Source organism: Aptenodytes forsteri, unplaced genomic scaffold, assembly GCF_000699145.1.
Source record: "Aptenodytes forsteri isolate BGI_AS27 unplaced genomic scaffold, ASM69914v1 Scaffold125, whole genome shotgun sequence".
Lineage (NCBI taxonomy): Eukaryota > Metazoa > Chordata > Aves > Sphenisciformes > Spheniscidae > Aptenodytes > Aptenodytes forsteri.
In genome coordinates, this window is record NW_008794447.1 from 3,170,936 (window position 1) to 3,177,635 (window position 6,700).

The 6,700-nt window shown below is 40.4% G+C and overlaps 1 long non-coding RNA gene across 1 annotated transcript; it reads right to left on the reverse strand.

The window, feature by feature from the left end:
- Nucleotides 1-778: 778 nt before the first annotated feature.
- LOC103908019 lies at nt 779-4,778 on the reverse strand. The gene is made up of 2 exons (XR_658130.1): nt 4,607-4,778; nt 779-1,237 (listed from the first exon to the last, which is right to left on the reverse strand). It is a non-coding gene; the product is annotated as an uncharacterized LOC103908019 (long non-coding RNA).
- Between the last annotated feature and the right edge of the window lie 1,922 nt (nt 4,779-6,700).

Below are 6,700 nucleotides of genomic sequence, written 5' to 3' on the forward strand. Positions count from 1 at the left end.
GTTACCAGCAGCCTCTTATGTAAGTGGCCACTACGGAGGTGTAAGCTTAAACTTAGCCGTCACTTTGTAATAAAGCACACATCATAGCAAAATTGAGGTCTTGCCACGCACTAAGCTTGCCAGACATTTAATAAGGCATACATTTGGATGTCATTAATTACAGAATTTGCTACTAGTTTACATTAAGCAATATGAAATTTCAGTTGCCTGTCTGCTCTTTAAAACATGAGATACACCACTTTTAGATCTTTTGTTTATCTTTAAAAGGAAGTATCAAACTACATGGGGAAAAAAATTATAATTTATTAACAATATAGCTGACATCCATGTTGCTGCTAGAAATTATAGAATAGTGTTCAGTGTTTGCGTATTAGAAAATGTAATTATTTTAATGTTCTAATGTACAAGCATGCAAATTGTTTCAACAAAGGTGTAAAGTTAAAATCTCATAGACAGTGGATGGTGGAAGTTCACATTTTATAGGCCTTAGGCTTAGATCGGAGATAGCAGTTGACAATATAAAATAAATGAAGACTACCTATAACAAAGAAAAGAGCAAGTCAAGAAAAGGGTAGGATATTGGGAGGAAAAGATTAAAGGGTTCCTGGCAAAAATTGCCTTGTTATAGACTGGAAATAAGTCTAGTTGGGTGGGAGTTTTAGCCCTCCATTCCAGTTTTTTGCAGCCTGGCAGACCTAAGTGCTGTCAGCTTTATCTTTAGTGCTTCATTCGTCCTGACTTGACGGGCTCACTCTTGTAGTTTTTTGTCTTCTTCTTCTTCTTCTTCTTCTTCTTCTTTCCATGGGTCCAAGTTAAAATTCAGAAAAAGAAGAAAACCTCTTGCCATGATCCTTTTCACGGAGAAGAGCGGACAGCTTCTTTCAAAACATAGGCCCACTGTCGGCTGAACAAAAGCCATATAAACCAGAGCTGCTTTGTACATGTCAGTAGCTCCTTCAGGGCGTCACTGGGCATGAGGTGACATGGCCACCACTTAGGGGTCCTCTAAAGATAGATGTGCGGTCCTCTGTTTATTCAGTTTTTCTCCACTCTCTGTTTGGATGCCACGGGACAAATGTTTCTGCATCCCCTAATCTCGCTTATTTATGTGACTCCCACTTCTCACTTTTTCTTCTAACGAGCTGAGCTGTGCGGCCATTTTCAGTGGAAGTTCAGCAGCACCTCCCTGGGAGGGAGTCGTGGCAAGTGCTCTCTGAGTGTAGAGACCTGTGCTTCTCTGCAGAGGAAAAAAACCAGCACTGGTTTGAGATAATCACAATGGCATCTTCATTTCTTTCTCTGCTGCTGCTTCTTTTTATTTCTTTTGGGTTTTCTTTAATGAAACTAGATTAACTCTTCATATGGAAAACTGTATTTCTCTTAGGAACAGCTCTTTTTGGTTTACCTTAAGCTAGTTGGAAAGCTACGCTGAAAAATATTAAACTTCAAAATGAAAAAAGCAGGGCCACCAAGGGATTTGGATCAGTTCAGCTGAATGACTTTTTAAGTTATCTAAGTGATGCAGCTATCAAAAAAAAAAAAGAAAAAGAAAAATGAATATTGGCCCTTTTCACCCACTCATGAGGTAGACCTGCAGTCAGTTCAAAACTGCTATTGCTGGGATACTGCTGTGCGAGAACATGGGGTCAGCAGTTCAACAGATGCTTCTCTGCCCCTTTTGCATACAGAAAGCTGCAATCCACGTTGCTTTTTAATCGTCAGTCCTCAAAAGACTGTAGCCTATCTAATTCTATATGCTGAGCTTACTGCCTTTGGTTGTTCAGATGAAAGGGGAAAGTTACACTGATTCAGACCCAGAAGTATGACCCAGAAGAAATGGCCAAGAAATGACCCAGAAGAAATAAGGGAGTGAGGGTCCCACGACCCTTCTGTCAGTCAGTCCATTCTGTAAATCGTTATTAATGAAGTAGCAGTAACTCTACAGGTGTAATTAGGTTTTTTTCCTTCCTAGAATAGACTTGCAGAACATACAGACTATTTTGTGAAAACTCTAGAGATAGAGCAACGGTAAAAACTACTGATAATTTCTAAAACAAAAATGTCAATATTTATGGGGGGTTTGTTTGGGGTTTTGGTTTTTTTGTTTCATTTTTACATGAACTTTTAATAGACTCCATATTGTGCTTATAGAGTCATAGAAAAACATCCCATTTTTGCTGTGCAGTATTCCAACATCACTAAATCAAGCTACATTTTAGCCTAAGGAAACAAGCTTTATTGAGACCTAGCTATCTGTGTGTCCACCCATCTCTCTATCATTCCTTTCCCTTGACTTTATTTGCCAGTTTCAGCTCCATTTTATAAAAGGGTAGAGATCTCAAAAATAAGTTCCTACAAGTTTCAAGAATGCAAGTATCGGAGCAGAGGAGACCGACACCAGTGTGTGTCCCCACCAGAAAGTAGCTATTTTTCATGCTGACCCACAGCAGCCAGTTGATGTATTGATATGCATATAGCTGTGTACCAGCTACAGCAATGCTATTTCTTGGCTGACTTGCTTTCTCCCCCGCTAAAAAAGAAGGCGTCTGAGGTCTATGGAGTTGTAGTGGAAAACTGGTGGCACTATGGGATTAGAAGACGTGAGGAAGGTCTGATGGGGCAGCAGCAAAAGGATCACACGGACCACAGAGGATACAGCTGGGATTACAGAGATAAAGGCAACAAGGGAACTTCCACATAGACCACAAATCCATGGTAAACCAAGCGTTACAGTAGAGCTTGCTTTGTATATAGCTATGGGAAACGTGAAGCTGTGGGACATGTATTAAAAGCGCTTAAAAGGCATCCTAATGGAAGCCCTGCTTTGTCTCGGATACATACCACGTTACCATTTAATTGTAAACCTATAAACTCAGCATTTTCAAGGAAGCTCTGAGCATAAAATTATCCAAAATAAAGATAGTCTGTAGAAATCAAACCCAAAATCCAATCCCTATGCTTGCTAAAACTAACAGTTGGATTCTAGGATATTCATTGTCAGCCTGCTACAAGGGATGTTACTGGCTGCTGCTTTACGCATTACTGAAGCCGTCTTTGCCAGCAGGAAGGAAATTCCTGATGGGCTGTTTGGGATGGATATTTTGTTGTGTGTATTTGTCCCAAAAGCAACCACTTCACTAGCACAACTCTGAAACATTTGAATGGTCTTGCTTTTATGTAAGATGACGTCTAAGACACTACCAAGCCCTCATAGGAAAAAAAATACTACATTGTTAGCTGAGAGCTCAAAGATTATTGCTGGTGGAAAAATATCACTCAGAATGGTGTGAAGCAGGAGTAGTCTGGACAGCGTCACATCCTTGAGTCGCGGTACCCCAGTGCAGAGCAGACACAAAAGTCAGGAGACCGGTTCCTCATCTGTCCTGCCAACGGGGTTTTATGCAGTGGACCAAGTTGGACAGATCCAAAATGGAGAAGGCTATTTTGAGACGCTACTGATGACTGGAACAGATCTTTAGTACCAGTCCCAGGCAACTACAGGCAGCAACACCGCAATGCTGAGTCCAGAAAGGGCCACTGGATATCTATTTCATATATGACAAAGTGACAAATGTTTCCCCAAGTCCTATAATACTTTGTACAAAAGGTACACAAATATGACAGACAAGTAGTGGAGGATGGCACCAGTGCTTTAAATCCCTGCCACTGCAAGGTGCTGGTCAATCAACCAGTCGATCCTAGAAAGCAAATTGGTATTAACATTTTACAGGGGTGGGCATCCCACCTCCCCCAGCCGCTCCTGCCTGCGGGGCAGGGGGGAATACACCTTCCTGACCCCAGGCTGGGGATCAGGTTAACTCGGCACGCACACGCAAGGCTCACCAGCTTTTGGAGTTATTTTTGCAGGGATATGGAACCTAATTTGAGATCTGATGATTCACATATTTCTATTGCCAAGCATAAATACCAGATAAGTAAGGGTTCCATCTGTGAAGAATTCCAGTTCTGACAGCTTTAAGGCAAAGTTTCAGACTTCTTGTTGCCCCCAAATGCAAGGTTTCTGTGCTACGAAGCACATGGCTAGTGTCAGCTTAACTCAAACTTACTTAAACTTCCTGTCCCTTGATTTTATTCATGCTGTAGGCTACTAAAGCAGCGTATATTGTACAGTAAAGCCCTTTAAATTGCATGTGTAATCCTAATCTTTTCTGAATTCATTCAATCTCCTTCATAATTTCCCCTCAATGGCATACAAGTTAGAAGAAAATAAAATAAAACCTCAAACCAAAAAACAAATACACACCCTCCTTTCCTTAAAACTACAATGCTACTTTGCTTGTAAAGTAGGTAAGCACAAGAAGCTTCTGATCCTCAGCATTGCAGGGGTTGTAACGCCACTAATTACGTGGGAGTTATGTGATTAGAGGAGGGGAGCAATGCAATGCTGAAACAAGCCTGTCGGGGGCAGGATTTTACCCTTGAATAAATTCGTGTTGCTTTTAAGAAAGAAGGAATTACACAGATATGAAGGAGGAAAGTCCATAGCAGTTTGTTGCTGTATGTTAGATATATTTTAAAATACAGCAGTTGCAATATTTTAGAAAAAAAGAATCTAAGTTAGAATAAGCATGAAAGAGGACTGTACCTCATTTTCACTCAAAAAATACATGGGATGTACACGGCATGTTGATTTTCTTCAGTTAGACATAGCAGAAAACAGAATGCTCACACGGGACCCTTCTGGTACAGGAAAACCCTTGGGAAACTGTGGTGTTCTGTGAGAAGAAATTTCTTATGGAGACTATCTAGTTTGTTTTCAACTGTTTTGCTTTAAAGAAAAATGAAAAAAGAATTGTCCTCAAAGACAAATTTATCTTTCATAGCATATTATTTCAGCATTGGAAACTACTTTTCATTTAGGAACATGCAAGCTCTGCAATTAGTAAATGTCTTCACGTGGACGGTGCCCGAGTGAGGATATGTCAGAACTGGTATAGAAGACAAGATTGTGGGAAGAGACGCGCTGAAAGCAAATGGGCCGAGGGTGGAAATCAAGCCATTAAGATTTTTCTCATAAAGTGACAACTTCAAACACTTCAAAGTCCTTCTCTCTTTGTTTATAACCAGGACTGAATACTTTGTGTAACCTCCTTCTACTGCTGATACTTGTAATAAGTGAAAAGGGGCAAGACTGCAGTGATTTTGATTTTATAGAACTTCATTAATCATTTAAATGGAAACAAAGACATTCACATCCAGCCTCATTGTGTTCCCATTGGCGAGAACTGTCAAGCCTTGAACAGTTACTCCAGGTTTGGTTCCTCTCGTATTATAACAGCCTCGGCACCAAGTACTTTGCATTGGAAATTAGTCACTTACTACAACAGTGGAATGAAAAGGATCTGTATGATTTGGATTTTCTCCAAACCACAATTAAACTTCAAAAAAATCAAGCCAATTTTCTCCAGTGAAAACAAGCATACATTATTCATTTCTTCCTGTATTGTTCAGCTCCAGGTTTTGGGGATGGGGATTCTTTCTCTGTTCTAGGTTTTAGTAATCATACTGCTTTTGATTTAGTGCCCTCTTCTGCTTGATAATGTGAGTGCATGTTGTCCAATGGTTAATTATTCTCAATGAGCCCTCAGTGGAGAATAACATTTCCCAGTAACTACTGAGAAACAAAATAGCCTTATGCAGGAAGAAAGAAGCCAGGAAAAAAAAAAATCACATTATGGGAAGGTGATCAGTGAATCTCCACAGAGCTCAGTAATTTAATTTAATTACTGAGAGGGAAAGAAAAAGAGGAAATATGATCTTGATACATATTACTGTCTCTCCTCTTCCACTTATTCTCTATATTTCCCTCTTTAATTTGATTGGTTTGCATACTGCAGTCCATGCCGAACTCAGAAGACAAAGTACAGGCAGCCGAACTTCCTGAGACAAAGCACGGAAACTACAGCAATGTGTAACACTTTTCTTAGGGCACAAGCAGAGCTCACACATATATCTTTTGAAAGATCATTAAGTCATGAAGGTTTAAAATAAGGAAAACTATTTATCACTAAACAAGCAAGATTTTTAGGTAATTAGGAGACACTGAATCTGCACATGAAGCTGATACAAATAATTAACAGACCACATGAAGAAGAGTCTTATATTCCACAGAAGGTTCCCATTTGTTTGTTATACAGGAGCTGTTGAACATCAATTGCAAACAGCCTTTCAGAGCCTGCTAAAGCCATCATTTGAGTTTGGTAACGTGTCAAGAAGAAGTGGAGAACATTTGCAGATAGCTAAACCACTAAGCAAATCATGCTGTTTCAACAACCTCTTTAATTACCTGTAGTTCAAGCAAATAGCAAGAACAACTCCAGCACAGAAACCTCCAGTTTCAACCCTTTTTCCCATCCCAATAAAGTTGGAGGAGGCAACATCTCCCGCAGCATCCCAAACAAAGGAATAAAGACCAGAATGCAGGAGAATCCAGTTTCCCGCAATGACATTTGATGCCTGTCACTCAGGGATGGACCTTATTTCCATCATCCTGCACACCTTCCATCTTTTGCAGCAGGTGAGCAGGGCAAGAGCAAAGCGTACAACCAAGAAATACCTTTCCTAAGAGCAGAACTGTCTGTGTGGCAAGGGGGCCAGCACTCTGCAGAAACGAGCTAATCCACGGGCAGCAGACCAAGTGACGCTAGCTCCTACGTCCTTTCACACAAAATGCCTTCTG